This window comes from Balaenoptera physalus (assembly GCF_965194825.1).
Source record: "Balaenoptera physalus genome assembly, chromosome: 12".
Taxonomy (NCBI): domain Eukaryota; kingdom Metazoa; phylum Chordata; class Mammalia; order Artiodactyla; family Balaenopteridae; genus Balaenoptera; species Balaenoptera physalus.
This window is the reverse complement of record NC_138897.1, coordinates 38,343,469-38,360,738: the sequence shown is the minus strand read 5'-3', so window position 1 is coordinate 38,360,738 and position 17,270 is coordinate 38,343,469.

The window sequence follows — 17,270 nt, the reverse complement described above, 5'->3', positions numbered from 1 at the left end:
TGGAAATGTTGAATCATTATTTTGTGTAACATGAAATAACATAGTATCATAGGTCAATTGTATCTCAAAAACAAACAAATAAACTCATAGAAAAAGAGATCAGATTTGTGTTTACCGGAAGTGAGGATTGGAGGAGAGGAAATTAAATGAGGGCAGTCAAAAGGTACAAACTTCCAGTTATACGATAAATAAGTACTAGGAATGTAACATACAACATGATAAATATAATTCACACTGTTGTATGTTGTATTTGAAAGTTGTTAAGTGAGTAAATTCTAAGAGTTCTCATTACAAGAAAGTTTTTTTCTATTTCTTAATTTTGTATCTATATGAGATGAAGGATATTTACTAAACTTGTGATAACCATTTCATGATGTATGTAGGTCAAATCATTATGCTGTACATCTTAAACTTATACAGTACTGTATGTCAATTATATCTCAGTAAAACTAGAAGAAAAATTAAAAGAAAAATGGCACTGACTCTGAAGAGCATGTGTAATTCAGGTCACTAAAGGAGAAGGGCGGCTTCCCACACAATGTAAAAGAGATTGGAAGACTGAATTTTCTGACCTGGCTGTGTTTCAATTCCTTACGAGAAAATGATGTCTTCACAATTTTTCTGGGACCTGATTTTCTTATCTGCAGAGTAAAAAGATCACAGCTGATAATCACTAAATTCTCCACTAGGTTGAAAAAGTTCAAGCGTGGGGCACAGTGGTGAGAGGAGACAATTTATATGATCAAGCCATAAGACATGTGACCCCATTAGAATATAGAGTGAATATTCAGTATTCATTGGAGATAAATTGGGATATGTAGCATAGTATCAGACTGCATAGGGTGTTAAAATCAGGCAGATGAGTATAGATTTGATGTGAAAGCAAATCGGTAACCATTGGACCTTGGCGGCCAAAGAGAAGCATAAGGAATATAATGCTTAAAAAAGCTTAGTTAGGTAAATAAATGAATGATGGATATATTGGAAAAGAGATAACCTGGGATTAGGGTAACCACTCAGGAAGCTGTATCTAAGCTGGAGCATAATATATACCAGTAGTTTATAAGTCAGGAACACTCTAATTTCTGTCTGGTTGTTGGTAAAGAAAAATCAGAACTGGATAATAAAGTGGTAAAAACAGATTTTATTAAGGATTGTTGTAACAGGGGAGAAAGGATCTCAGTATAGAACCAGGCTCAATTTCAAATATAGCATGGACAATTGGGAATTTATAGCCAATGTGCAGGGTGGGGATTGGTGGCTGGAAAATAACTGAGTAAATAGCAAGAGTAAGGGGGGATTCTGGCTAAACCTACCTAGAAGCATTCTTACTGAAGGCAGACCAGGGTGATCAGACATCACCTGGGGGTAGTGGAGGTTGAGGAACCTGATTAGATATTAAGGGTGATGAGGTAGGAAGGTGGGGAATTCAAGCTAAACCAATGTAGCAGGATTCTTGATAAAACTGGACAGTGAAAAGACAGAAACAAAAGTCAGAAAGTTGAGAAGTATTTGAAAGGTTCAGGGAACCTGGATAGAATTTAATGAAGGAAAAAACATTTGTCACCATAATTCTGAAATTATGGAGGATGAACCATTATCTTCTATAGGTATCAGTTATTTGTGTGTGTGAGGGAGTGCTGGCTGCTCAATACAACTCAAAAAATTTTGGATTTTCTGGAGACAAATTATTCTAAGTATTACAAAGCAAGATGATTTGGTTTTTACTTGGGGGAGGGGACCAAATAGTAATTTAGTTTTTTCCATTCAGCCAATAGAAATATGAATTACTCTGTGTGATAATGAGTTTTTTTAGTGTATTTCATATATAACATATATCATTTTTCTTTATTTATAGTAGTATCCTATCATGTGCTCTAAATAAATTAGCAAATACAATTTTCACTTATGTCAAAAGCTGTTTTTGCCTCTATTGAGATGGTCATATTACAGTAAGTCCCCTACATATGAACCTACAAGTTGTGAACTTTCAAAGATGTGAACGGGAGTTCCATCAACATCAGGCGTGAGTGAAATTGCAGCTTGCCCTCCGTCTCCTATTGCTGATGATCCTTCAACTCTACCATCTCCCACCTCTTCTCCTTCTTCCAGTCAATAACTCTCTTGCCTGTTCACCCAATGCCAGCTCCTGTATGCCAGCTATTGTACTGTACTACTGTAGTTTTCAAGGTACTGTACTATAAGATTAAAAATGTTTTCTTTATTTTTTGTTTGTATTTTATGTATTATTTGTGTGAAAATATTATAAAGCTATTGCAGTACAGTACTATATAGCCAATTGTGTTAGGTAGGTATCTAGGCTAACTTTGTTGGACTTACAAACAAACTGGACTTATGAATGTACTCTCAGAAAGGAACTCATTCATATATAAGGCCCTTACTGTATACCCATTCTTAATGAAACACCCTTGCATCCCTGGGATAAATCCCACTTGATCATGATGCATGCTATTTTTAAAGTATTGTTAAATTCATTTGTTAACATTTTGTTAAGGACTTTTGCATCTATGTTCATCAGGGATACTTGCCTATAAATTTTTGTGTGTGATGTTTGGTTTTGGTCTCAGGGAAACTCTGGCCTTGTAGAATGAGTTCAAAAACATTCCTTCCTCTGCAATTTTTTTTTTTTTTTTTTTTTTTTTTTTTTGGTAATAGTGTAAGAAGGATAGGTGTTAATTCTTCTCTAAATATTTGGTAGAATTCACCTGTGAAGCCATCTGCTCCTGGGCTTTTGTTTTTGTTGGGGGGGGGGAGTTGACTTATTACTGATTCAATTTCATTATTGGTAATTGGCCTGTTCATATTTTTAAATCCTCCTTGGTTCAGTCTGAAGAGATTTTACATTTCTAGAAATGTATTCATTTCTTCTAGGTTGTTATATTTTATTGGCCTATAATGATTCCTAGTAATATCTTATGGTCCTTTTCATTTCTATGGTTCCTGTTGTCACTTCTTTTTCATCTCTCATTTTATTGATTTGGGCTCTCCTCCCTTTTTTTCTTGGTGAACCTGGTTAAAGATTTATCTTTTTTATATGTTTTCAAAAACCAATATCTGAGTTTCACTAATCTTTTGTACTGTTGTTTGAAACTCTATTTCATTTATTTCTGCTCTGATATTTCTGATTTCTCTTATTCTACTAACTTTTGGTTTTGTTGTTCTTCTTATTCTAGTTCTTGTTGGTATAAACTTAGGTTGCTAATTTGAGATTTTTCTTGTTCCCTGAGGTAGAACTCTATCACTATAAACTTCCCTCTTAGTACAGCTTTTGCTGCATCTCATAGATTTTATACAACTATGTTTTCATTTTCATTTGTCTCCAGGTGCTTTTTATTATTTTTATTTCTTCAGTCACCCATTGGTTATTTAATAGTGTTTAGTTTAGCCTCCACATATTTGTGGATTTTTGCAGTTTGTTTCTTGTAGCTGGTTTCTAGTCTCATAATATTGTGTCTGGAAAAGATTCTTGATATGATTTCAATTTTCTTAAATTTGCTGAGGCTTGTTTTGTGGCCTAGAGTGTGATCTATCCTGGAGAATGTTCCATGTGCACTGGAAAAGAATGTGTGTTCTATTGCTTTTGGTCAGAATGTTATATATACATATTTATAAAGTTCTTTGGACAATGTGTTGTTTAAGGCCAGTGTTTCTTATTGATTTTTCGTTTGGATGATATGTCCACTTAGTAAGTGGGGTGTTAAAGTCCCTTAATATTATTGTGTTACTGTCAATTTCTCCCTTTATGTCTGTAATATTTGTTTTGTGTATTTCAGTGTGCCTATGTTGGTTGCATATATATTTAAAACTGTTATCTCTTCTTGATAGATTGACCCCTTAATCATTATGTAATGTTCTTCTTTGTCTCCTGTTAGAGACTTTGTTTTTAAGTCTATTTTGTTTGTTTTAAGTATTGCTAACCCAACTTTTTTTCATTTCCATTTGCATGGAATACATTTTTCCATCCTCTCATTTTAAGTCTACATGTTTGTTTAGAGCTGAAGTGATTCTTTTGTAAGTAGCATATATTTTGGTTTTGTTTTTGTGCTCATTCAACCACTCTATGTCTTTTGATTGGAGCATTTAGTCCATTTACATTTAAAGTCACTATTAATAAGTATACACATGCCATTTTGTTAATTATTTTGGATTTTTTTGTAGGGATTTTTGTTGTTGTTTTTGTTGTTCCTTTCTTTTTTGCTGTCTTCCCTTGTGATTTGATGACTGTCTTTAGTGTTATGTTTGAATTACTTTCTCTTGTTTGTTGGTGTATCTATTATTGATTATAGTTTCTGGTTACTATTATGCTTATCTATAGCAATCTTTCTCTCTCTATATATATATATGATTATTTTAAATTGCTGCTCTCTTAAGTTCAAATTCATTTTAACAACTCTCCCTTTATTTTTACTTCCCCCTCACCCACACTTCCTGGTTCTGGTTTTGACATCATATTTTACATCTTTTTGTTTTTTGTATCCCTTAACTACTTATTACAGAAACAAATAATTATACTACTTTTGACTTAATCTTTCTATTAGCTTTATACATTGTTGATTTATTATCTTTACTGCATATTTGCCTTTACCCATCAGCATTCTTTTCTGTAATTTTTTTTTTTTTTTTTGCTTAAAGAAGTCCCTTTAGCGTTTTTTATAAATATGGCTCTGTGATGCTGAACTCTTTTAGCTTTTTCTTGTCTATAAAAATTTGACCTCTTTATCAAGTTTGAATGAAAGCCTTGCCAGGGAGAGATTATTGGTTGTAGGTTTTTTCCTTTCATCGCTTTAGATACATTGTGCCACTCTCTTCTGGCCTGCAGATTTTCTGCTCAAAAGCCAGCTGATAGCTTATTGGAGTTACCTTGCAGGAAATTTGTAGCTTTTAATATTCTCTCTTTAATTTTAGTTTTTGCTGTTTTACTTTCAGTGTATCTTAGTGTGGTCCTCTTTGAGTTGATTCTTTTGGAGAATCTCTGTACTTGCTAGAATTGGATGTCTGTTTCCTATCCCATGTTAGGGAAATTTTCAGATGTTATGTCTTCAAATATGTTCTTTGCCCCTTTCTCTCTCTTCTCCTACTGGGACCTCTATAATGTGAATGTTAGTGCCATTGATGTTGTCCCTAAATTTCTTAAGCTCTTCTTTTTATTTTTCTTTTCATTCTTTTTTTTTTAATGCTTTTTTTCTTTTTCTGTTCTGCTTCAGTGATTTACACTACTCTGTCTTTCAGCTCTCTCATCCATTCCTCTGTATCAACTAATCTATTGTAAATTCCTTCGTGTGTATTTTGTATTTCAGTTATTGTAATTTTCATCTCTGGTTTTTCTTTATACTTTCTAACCCTTTGTTAAAAATGTCTAACTTCTCACTCTGTTCATTTATTCTTGTCCTGAGATCTTTGAACATTTTTACATTCATTACATTGAAATCTTTATTGAGTTGATTACCTATACCTATTTCACTTAGTTTTTCTTGGGTTTTATCTTGTTCCTTTATTTTTAATACATTTCTCTGTCACCTAATTGTATTGAATTTGCTGTTTTTATTGCAATGTATTTGGTAGGTTGGTTACATTACCCAACCTTTGAGAATTGGCCTTTTATAGAAGACATCCTATGCATCTCAGCTGTGTATTCTCTTCTGGTCATCAGAGCTATATTCTCTAGTGGTACACCTGTGTTGGTTGTTTGAGCCTTTGCTTTGTGGTGGGCTCACTACTCTGGATGATCTGGTAGGTGTTGCTGGCCTCCAGTCGTTGGTTGCCAGACCTAGCCTTATGTGGAGACTGCTGGCTGTTAGTGGGTGGATGCTGGGATGTCCCAGGGTTAGTACTGACCCACTTCTGGGTGTAGCTATGTTCAGAGTTGGGTGGTTGCAGGTCTTGGGTGTCCTGGATCTAACATTGGCCTGCTAGCGGGCAGGGATGGTTCCTGACACAGCTGGCTGTGTGGTCCAGAGTGGCCCAAACCTAGTATTTACCCAGTGGTGAGTAGGGCTGGATCCTAGGGCAGCTGTCTGAGGGGTCCAAAGTGTCTTACTACTGGTGTCAGGCTGCAGTTGCGTGGGGCTGCAGCCCTTGGGGTCCTGGGGCTAGTGCCTGCCTGCTGGTATGCGGGCTGCATCCTGACATAGCAAGCTACAGGGTTACAGTGATCCTGGGGCTGGTGTCTACCACTGGTGGGTGAGGCCATGTCCTGAGCCTAGTGCTGGACTATTGGTAGGCAAATCCATGTCCTGGGATCTTTAGCTGAAGGGCTCAGGGGTCCTGGAGTTGGTGTTGGCCCTCTAATGAACAGGGCCAAGGCCCAGTGGTTCCTGGGGCTAGAGTCCACTCATTGGTGGGTGGTCCTGGTCCCTGGGGGTCTCTGGCTGCAGGTCGCTGAGGGTCCTGCAGTTGGTGTGTTGGCTCAATGGTGGACAGGACTGGGGCCCTGCCAGTCCTGGAGCTGATGCTTCTCCACTGGTAGGCGAGGCTGGTCTAGGGGCTAGTGCTTGCCCACTTGTGGGCCAAGCCATGTCCTGAGGTCTCTGGCTTCTGGGCTTTGGGTACCTCAGGGCTAGAGCTGGCACACTGGTGTGGGGGGTTGGGTCATTGACCCTCTGGTGGAAAAGGTCAGGTTCCAAGGCAGCTGCTGGCTGAGGAGGTCTTAAGGCAGCCAGCCTGTTGTTGGTGGGGCTGTGTCTCCACTTGGCTAGTTTCTTGGCCCAATGTGTCCCAGTACTGTTGCCAACAGGCCTGCCCACATCATGGTGCTAACAAGCTAGAGAGAAGATTCCAAAATGGTGCTTGCCAGGACCAGTGTTTTCATGGTAGAAGGAGCTCCCCAAAACTGTTGTCTCCAGTGTCTGTGTCCCAATGGTGAGGTTCATTTGCTTCCTTCCTCTCTGGGAGGCTCTCCAAGATCAGCAGGTGAGGCTGACCCAGGCTTTTCTCAAAATACTGCTTCTGCCTTGGGTCCCAGAGGATGTGAGATTTTGTATGTCCCCTTTAAGGGTAGAGTCTCTATTTCCCACAACCCTCTGGCTCTTCTAAAACTAAGCTCCACTGGCCTTCAAAGGCAAACATTCAGGGGGCTTGTCTTCTTGATGCAGGACCTCTGGGCTTGGGAGCTCTGTGGGGCTTGGACAACTTGTGGCTAGGGAAAACCTTTGCACTTGTAATAATCCTGTTTGTGGATCACCCATCTGGTATGGGTCTTGACTGTACTACATCTCCTCTGCTACTACTCATCTTATCATGGTTCCTTATTTATATGTTTAGTTGTAGAGGATCTTTTCTGCAGTCTTCCAGTCTTTCTTGTCAATAGTTTCCCTGTAAATAGTTGTAATTTTGGTGTGCCTATAGGAGGAGGTGAGCTCAGGGTCTTCCTACTCTGCCATGTTGGCCTCACCCCCATTCTTTCTTCTCTTATGCATTTATGCCTAATGGGCCCAGCCCTTATTAATAATTGTTCTGTTTTATATATTTTCATCACTTATGAGTCTCAAAAATTAGCAGTTATATCTTTATCATGTTGTTATTATTTAAGTGAGTTAGATTTGAGTTACCAAGTAGATTTTAAACATTTATGAGAGTCAACATCAAGGCCTAAACTGTGCTTAATGTTTATATTGCTTAGTAGATTTTGGATAGATGGAAATTTCAATTAAATTGTTGCTGTTTGAATGGATAAATGTCATTCCAAGTAAATACATTTTTATACTTGGTCCTCGGAGAATGTCCGTGTTCTGGAACAGTGATAATAAAGAAACTTCTAACACTACAGGATTTCTGAAGACATATAAGAATACATTTTACTTGACCAATTTTTAATAAAATTTGTAGGAAAAAATTTTGAAAATTTAAACTTTTAGAGAACATGTCTACACAAGTAAAATCAGTAAAATGTTTGTCCTCAAATCAGCCAATCTCTCTCTCTTTTAAAAAATAATTTTGTAACCTTGTATACCAATATATGAATTTTTTGAATACATAAAAGTTATTGTTTGCCCCAAATTATTTCAACTTTCTGCAGTAACTGCTTTACCAAATAATTTGGTTATACAAATGTAATTGTGCTTCATTCCACTTTTAGACTCAGTTAGTTCCTCAATAACATAAAAGTTTTAAAATACTAATTTGGTGATTTTAGAATAATTTTCATCTAGGTATTTAAAATGTAATAATTTAAAAATTACATATTCAACTGTAAATATTCCAAAAAACAGGTTAATAGCATGAGGTTAAAAAGCCAGTAAAAATATGAAGATAATGGGAAAAGGTAAGATAATGAGGAAAACTGAGTTTTAAAACTATCAACGTTGGCTACTGTCATAGTGTTGTTCGTGAGATGCCTGAAAATGGATTCAATGGGGAAGATAATATTTCATATGAATCATAAGTTTCAGTAGTTAATAAAAAAACATAGATACTAATATATTTCTCATCTAACATATCGGCTTTATTATTTTAAAAATGCACTTTGGTGCCCAGTATATTTAGAAATTTGAAGCAATCCTTTTCTAAAACCATCTCCATTGAAGCAATATTTTAAAATTGAAAATTTGCTCTTTATGATGGTAGACAATTTCCCCATTCTTCCCCCCACCTCAAAATACAATTGTAATCCCAGATTTTTTTCTTAAATATATAAATACCATTAGAAAACAAAATAACAAAAACAGTACCTTAAATTTTCTAGGAGATTAAAGGTGAAACAAAACAAAACAAAAACAGATTATCGGAAGGCTTCCTAGTGTAGTCTTAGTAGTTTTTAAACACTAAGTCACTAGCATATAGAAAAACAGTGGGCCAGGGGGTGTTTATCAGAATAATTAAATAAAGGAATATCTGGGACAAGCGGCACTCCTTTACTCCACCTTAGCTCAAAGCCCTGCTAATCCTTTTAAGGAAGGTGAAAAGTCTAGATGGGGGATATCCTGATGTGGGTTTTGAAGCCTCAATCGGGACAGCATAACACATGCTGAGGTAATTCTGAACTGCTTCACAAGAGAGTAGAGTGGAACAGGGATGAATAAATGAGAACCCTGCTCAGGTGGGAAATGTATTATACTAATGGAATCCCTTACATCATCCCTAGTGCAAACAACTATTTCTCTCTTTCTTTTTTGTAGAAGTCTGCTGCCTGAAAGTCTTTTAGATTTCAGTGTATACTAATGCCTCAGGGCTAGTTAAGTGCCATCATGCTTTGGGCTAACTTATCAGAACACATAATAAACAGTGTTACTGCAATTTTCTGTGGTACACTGCTGGACTCTAAGATCCAAGAAGGCAAAAGACTTGTCGAGTGTGTTCATCATGATAGCCTTCACACAAGAGTCTCTGATATGTAATATTAGACAATAGCATGTTCTGAATAACTAATAAATGAATGATACTTTAAAAGTCACACTATCAGGTGCATTCTCATTTAACTTGCGAAGTTGTCAGGATGTGTATAAACTTCCATTTCCCAACCAGCTTTTGTCGTAACAAAAATAGAAGACACATTTCCAGTTACACTGAACAATATTAGGAAGTTTCCTTTTAAGAATTCGAAACAACACAAAAAGTACAAGAGGATTTTTTTTAGTTTAGGGAACTCATAAATATAGATCATTTTCGGAAGTTTTAGACTACTGAAGTGAAAAATCAGAGACATTACAAATTTTTCTAACCTCCCAGACACTTTTCCTGACTCCTCGCCACTTTGTGATCTCCATCTTTTATGAACTATCACACTTAGAACATCAACTTCACACCTAAGTATATGTTCTTCCATTACATGTGTCAGTCTTGCCACTCCAACTCCATATCAAGGACAGAGTACAGGTGATATAATGAAGAGACCATGACTTAAGAGCCCCATAAACATAACTTTTAATTTGCTGCACAGGTTTTTTCATTTCTCTCTCTATCTGTTTCTTCATCTGGAATATGGAAAATCAATGCCTCTCTAATACCACCAACATGTAGATTAAATGATATAATGTGTAAAAAATGTCTTATGTTTGGTTCTAAAGTGATTTGCCACTAAAAATTACTAGCTATTTCCCTCATATCATTTTTTTCCATCTTCGTGGAAACCAAAATAACAAACCCTAATTTCAATGTTTTATTACTGAAAAATTTGGCCATCAATTTTGTTAGCAAAAGCCCTTGAAAACATGTCCACCTAGGTGGAGAGTACTATTATCAGAGTGATCCTAAAATTATGTTTTATGTTACTTGAACTTTAGAGGTATATCAGAGAAGCTGACAAAGGGGATGATAAGAGCTTGACTCTCCTAGCAATATTGTGGCAAGCAGTCTGGCACGCATGGATTCAGAGGTAAGTAGGAGAGAAAAAGAAAATAAGTTGGAGATGTGCTCTGGAGAACATCAAAACTATATGCAAAGCTGTTTTAGTTATCAACTAACCACAAAGCTTCCTGCTCTACATATCTCAGGGTTGGATTCAATTTTCTCAAATCTAGATTGAATAGGAAAGAGAGTTCATAAGACAAAGATGGACTATCTCAGGGAGATACACAAATTTGTGAACAACAGAGAGAAAAAAGCATTAGGGACAAATAAAAGCTAACCCAATCTTATCAGATCAAGAACCCAGGAAATAGTAATTGTGACTGCTTTAGGAAGTAATAGGATAAACAAAACGCTTCAAGAAGCAAAGGATTGGCCATGGTTATTTGAAAGGCAAATGTAAGACAAGGCCCAGGCCTGAAGAGTTTTCTACCTCTAACAGATGACTCCAATGGTTGTAGAAAATTGCCTTGTGTTAACAAAGCCTCAGCATCAGGCACAGAGTAGAAAAATGGAAAGGTGTTCAAATATGGGCAGCCAAGGTATTCCAAGAGTTCAGTATTTAGCACAGAGGTAACATGACTGATGTGAGAGAAGGAGGAAAAAGTAGCTGTGCTCCACTTGACACAATAGATGATTGAAATTTGATATTTGAAAGCTATAAATGAGAAGGGAGATAATGCATTGAGTGTGACTGAGGAGACACAATAATGGGAGAAGAACAATTAAGGAAAGTAAAAACAGGGACTTTTAAGAACACATGCAGAAGGTCTTTTGGTAGAAATGCGAGTCCCAGAGATATTTGCAATGAGACTGAATAAGCGTGAACTCATGTATTTCATGAGATTTCTAGATGGGGAAAAAAAAATGGCAGTGTAAAATAAATCTTTTCTACCTAGCTTTCAGGATTTAGTAAAGATTAACACACTTGGTAGGTATTTCTTAAATTTGCAAGCCCTTTCTCCCTGCTCCCAGCGCATTCAAAGTTGTTAAAAGAAGATCTCACAAGATAACCAATTTTCAACTTTAAAGCACACTTTAGGAGATGATTTTGTTTCCACAAATAGCCAACTGTCTACTCCAGTGTTAGAATTTAGCGTTATCAACTGAAGGATGATACTACAATGAAAAATATTCTATTTATATTTAGGCAAAAAGAACAAGAGAAATATTAACCTACTCTGATAAAAAGTTATTAGTAACACACATGATAGACTACTTCTGATTGCTTGAAATAGATCAAATAAAAAACTGACCTAATAGAATGTATAGGAATAGATATATATCCCTGTTCTACACTCTCTACTGCAGTGTGGGCTACCTGGTAAGGTGCCTTTGCCTTGCACTTATTAGGTCGTCCACAAACATTTGTTAAGGAAATGAAGAATCACACTTTATACAAAGTCCTTTACAGTTTATATGGCTCTTTCATAGATTTTTCTTTAATACAACAATATTTAAAGGTATAGATTAGGGAAATGAAGTTCAGGAATAATATTACATACTTTGACCAAGGTCACATGCAGTGAGTGGAAGGATGATGATTTGAATTTAACTTCATCTGAGAGTAATTCTTGTACATTGGTCAATTTGCTGACTCTTAGAGCAGCAATACCATTTATTTCATTGTACAAAATCCCACTAGCCTAAGACTTTGAATGCAACCCTCTGATAGTGTAAACCAGGGTCCCATTTATTCCTAGTTTTATATTGGAAAATTGCATCAATTCCATCAGGCTTGACACTCAGACTGCTAACATATATATTTGGCTTACAGACATTATTCAGCATAAGGGAAGTTTTAAACCACATCTAAGGGAGAAAAGGAAAAGTTTGATCTTGAATGTGGGGAAGGGTATATCTAGACTGAGACTTTACAGAAGCAAAAGAGAAATGAGCAATGGTTGTATATCATTTTTTTAAGCAGATTTGTATGGTGAGAACCAAGAGCTTCTGTTATGAAAGAATATAGACTGGCTGCATGGTTTCCTTAGGATAGGAAACTGTCAACCTGGTGTGATTTAAGGGACACTAAAAGCCATTCTCAATGACCTCTCCCCCCCCACTAGAATTACTTATTTTTCTCAGTTAAAGAATCAAAAGTTTCTGTTTACAGGCAAGTATGTTTCCTAGGAGGGATGACGCTTTCAGTGTTTGCTGCTCATAGATATAATATGAAGTGATTGATTAGCAAAGGGTAATGAATTCCTTAAAACAGTACAAGTAAAACCAGAATAAGACATGTAAACAAATTTTTCTAAAAATATTTTCTTTGAATTCATTTTTCTTGTTACTTGCATACCCATTTACAATGTTGGCCATATCAATCACCAATAAATAATCAGAACTTGAAGAACAGTCTCAGAACACCACAGTACCACATTGCAGGATCTTCCATGAGAAATCGGGTCTCTTTGAAAGAACAGAAACTCTGCCACCAACTCAGTATGTAATCTTGAGTAAGTAATAGTCCTCTCAGGCCCAGTTTCTTCATTTTCAGAACAGGCGATGAGGATCTCTATCCTTCCTAACAAACAGGATTTTTGTCAATGAATTTCCTATGGGGAAAAAGTGTTAGACATATGTAATATTTTATTATTTGCTTTAAAATACCACTAATATCTAGCACATTTAGATAGAATTAAGGACTAACATTACTAAATATTACAATGCAGTGATACTACTGTATTATTATTAGTCAGGTGTTATTCTGTGACTATATACATATTTTATCACTTAATTTTAAGAACAACCTTATGAAAGAGGGACTAAGAAACTAAAGAGAAGAGAAATTAAGAAACTGAGAGGTTAAGTAACATGTCAACGTTACACAGCTAGTTGGTGTCAGAACTGGGATTATTGTGATAGGTACTTTTATTTTTCTTATTTCCATTTATCAGTTTATAAAAAAAAATAAGCACTTTTCTTACTGGTACTCAAATCCTTGAAGTATCATTTTAACTGTAACTACTTAGATGTCTTTTTAGAGTTATCTGAATTGCTCAAGTTAACAAAATAATGAATATATCAAATACTTGCACTGGTTTACCATTTGCCTTTTTCAAAGTAGAAACAATCCCTAGAAGTAACAATTAATTATGTAACAACTTCTTGATATGGCTTGGCATATGAACTCCTTTTCTCTGGTGCACAGACTGGATAATGCTGTGAGGTCTCAACTCCTTCTATATATGAGTCCCACCATTGGGACAGTAGAGGAAGGATGGACTCTCAGCATCTGAACTCTCTGCCTAGGAATCCAATGAATTGCCTTCTAGTATACTTAATATTCAATTGGATGTCACTGCTCATGTAGTCTTCATCTTCTTAGATAACTGTCACTTTAACTTCCTGTTGCTTTGGTTCTATATTATGGAGTCAACCTTGACTTTTCTCTCTTTGTTTTTCTGTACCTCACATTAAATCTATTAGCAAATTTTGTCAGTTCTGCCTTCAAGATATATCCAGAATCCAACTAATTTCTTTTACCACTGATACCAATTTGGTGCAAGTCACCATCTCCTCTGACTTACTTTATTGCAGTAGCCTCCCAGCTGCTCTTCTTGCTCCTACATTTGTTCCTTCCTCCCAGGTCTGTTACCAACACAGCATTCAGAGTGAGCCTTTTAAATGAAAGCCAGATCAGGTCCCTTCCTTGCTCAGAACTGGCTATTGGCTCTCCATGTCATTCAGTGGAAATGACAGTGTCTTGACAATGGGCCACAAGTCCTTATGCAGACTGTCCCTCATCCATTGCATGTCTGGTCATGTGTCCTATTATATTCTTCTTGCCCATCCCACTTCAGCCATGCTGGACTCTTCTCTGTGCCTCAAATGTGCTGGCCAAGCTCTTACCTCAAGGCTGTAGTACTACCTGGTCATTCTGCCTGCAAATGTCCACATGGCACACCCTCTCATCTTTTTCAGGGCTTTATTCAAATGTTACCTTCCAGAAAGACCTTCTCTGACTGCCTTATTAATCATCCCCTCCTAACACACACATACACACACACACACACACACACATACTCCAAGCTAATTTTTTCTCCATAGTTTCCATTTCATCTAATAGACCATTGAGTTTGGTTGTTTATATATGTCATTTTATTGTCTGCCTCCTCTACTACAATGTAAGCTTACTAAGGTTAGAGATTTGTTTCCCTTTTATTTGCAGCTATATCCCCTAATCCATGGGCTATGCATGGCACAGGGCAGGTGGTCGCTGAGTCTGAGGAAAGAGTGTTGGCCAAGTGGGCACTTGTGATTTGAAGAGCAAGTACACATCTCAATGAGGCAGACTCCACTCAACCTCAATGTACTATGTTCACATGGTAGGATAGGGAGGGCCAGAATTCTGGACTTTTGTGAGAAATCTCCTGATATTAAGACTGAGAAAAGATTCAAAACAGATTTTCTGTTGTTGTTTAACATTAGCTCTTCAAACAAACAAACCCTATATGGACAGGGGAAGGTATGCCCACAAGTCACCACTTTGGGGACTCTACTCTGAGCTTCTGAGGTGCTAGGAATCCTTTCATCTCAAACACTCAAAGGATGCATTACTGGATCACACATATTTCCCTGAAAATATGTAATTTATAAGAGCCAATATTTTCAATCATCTTAGGAGAGAGATTATATCACTCTGGAAAGTCTCTCTCAATTAAGCCTTCTTAGGAGAGATGAGAAGGCAGTTACAATAACTAAAGGAGTTTTGAGAGTGATTATTTTAATTATTGCATACTACTAAAACTCAAACATTAGTGTTTGTGTTTTGTTCTCTTTTGTTTATAAAATAACATTTTTCAACATTTTCCTTAATAGTTATATTATTGAATGTGGTAGATTACTATCTAACATTGTTTTTTCTCAAATGTAATTTTTTCCATCTGATGACTTTAACACTTGTTTAGATTAGATATTTTATAGGTACATTTATGTCACTGACCCTTTAACATTAACTTAAACTGCTCATTGATATAAATTCCCTAACAGATATTCTGCAAAGGGTAATCCTATTCTACAAACATGCATGGCCAATGAGTGAATCTAGTTTTGTTTGTTTGTTTGTTTGTTTTTGTTTTTGTTTTTTTTTAACTTCTTTTCTTGTCCCATGGGAGAGAAAATGTTGGGATATCAGTATAACACTCATTTACGTCATAATTCTTCTTTGAAGAGGCAAAGAAGACTAGGAAATATTCCTTCCGTTAAAACACTGCAGGCTGATCATACCTCTGAGAATTTGGGCAACAACACTGTGTGAATTGGGCATATGTTTTTGACACTGAAACTGTGTACAAGCCCCTGTGTCCTTGTCTTTTGAACTAAAATGCTGGCTCAAGAGTTAATGATTAGGAAATGTGAAGATGTAGAAACAAAGAATAGCTGTTGGGCTGGGGAACTGGTAACAATTTAGACTATAATTCTGTCACATTGCAGAATCACTGATCTCCCAGTTCCCTGAAGATGTAGATAAAGGCCTGACACATATTCCTAAGTTGTTTTTATAGGAAGCAGATCCCCACCAGATGAAAACTGCTGACCACAAGCACATAGACACTAGACCAGTTGAAACCAAATGTTTGATGATGATTAAAACTTCACCTTGATGCCAGCCAATCCGAGAATTACACCCTGCTCCTTGAACACTATAAAACTCCTCACTACCCACTCCAGGGTGGGTCACACAGTCTTGAGGACATTAGCACACTGGCCCCCTTTGCCTGGCAAAGCAATAAAAACTACTCTTTTCTATTTCACCCAAAGCTCTGTCTCCATGTTTCTATACAGCACTGGTGAACAGAGGCCGAGTTTTGGCAACAACACTACAAAACCTACATGAGCAAACATGGATTTTGTTGTTAAGTGTTTCCCCTGACAGAATAAACATGTTTATTTCAATCAGGCAGTGATAATGTTACATTTAATTAGGTTTATTTCTGTGATTATTTTGTAGTAAGTGTGATCTTTCTTAACTTCTGGTCTTTTATTCTTTTTTTTTTAAAGCATACATTTTCTTTTCTTTTCAGACTTGTGCAATGATGCTTTTTATCTTATTTGTTAGGAATTGTGTTTATAAGATGAGCAAGCTACATAGAGTGTATCTGACAGTAAGAACAAATCAGTTAATCAATAAATAAAAAAGTTAGTCAAAATATTTTTTGACAGATATTATGCTCATAATACCATTTGAAATATTTGCATGAGAAAACACAGAAAAGGAGATATCAGATAAATGGGTTTGTTGTAGACAAAGAAGCACTGATTTGGAAATGTTTTTATTTAACTCTTAGTTCTTTTTAAAAAATCATACAAAAGCAAATGTTAAATGCTATGTATACTTTGGACACACATTTTATGTAATCACACATTAGCCTTAAAAAAAAAAAAACTAAAGTTTTTCAAATATAAAATTAAATAAACTGACCATGATATGTGGACATTATGAAAGAATATAGAAATTTTGTCTAAAGGGGTAAAAACTTGTAAGCCATTATGGCATTAGTATCAAAAAGTCAAACTTTTAGCAACTCCTAATATAGGCCAGTGGTTTGGAAACTCTAGCATGCATCAACATCACCCAGAGAGCTTCTTCACACAGATTGCTGGGTCCCAGAATTTGCACTTCTAACTAATTCCCAGGTGATACTGATACTGCTGGTCTAGGACCCACTTTGAAAGACCCTAACGTAGCCAATATCTTTCTATATCCCATCTTTCCAGTAAGTCTGTTACAACTCTATTAAACACTCAGTAAAATTCTTGTGTTCAGGAATTCTTCTACTCTCTTTTAAAATTCAGTGAGTCTAACATTTCCTATCAGTTGTTAAACTAATTTATAAGGTAGATTGCTTAAATGCCCTACTTAATCCTGTGTAGTATACTTAACACTTCAGAGAGATTCCATTGGTTAAAACCTAGTTATTTTGTTATTTGCTAATATGTGAATATTATTACCTATTATTAAT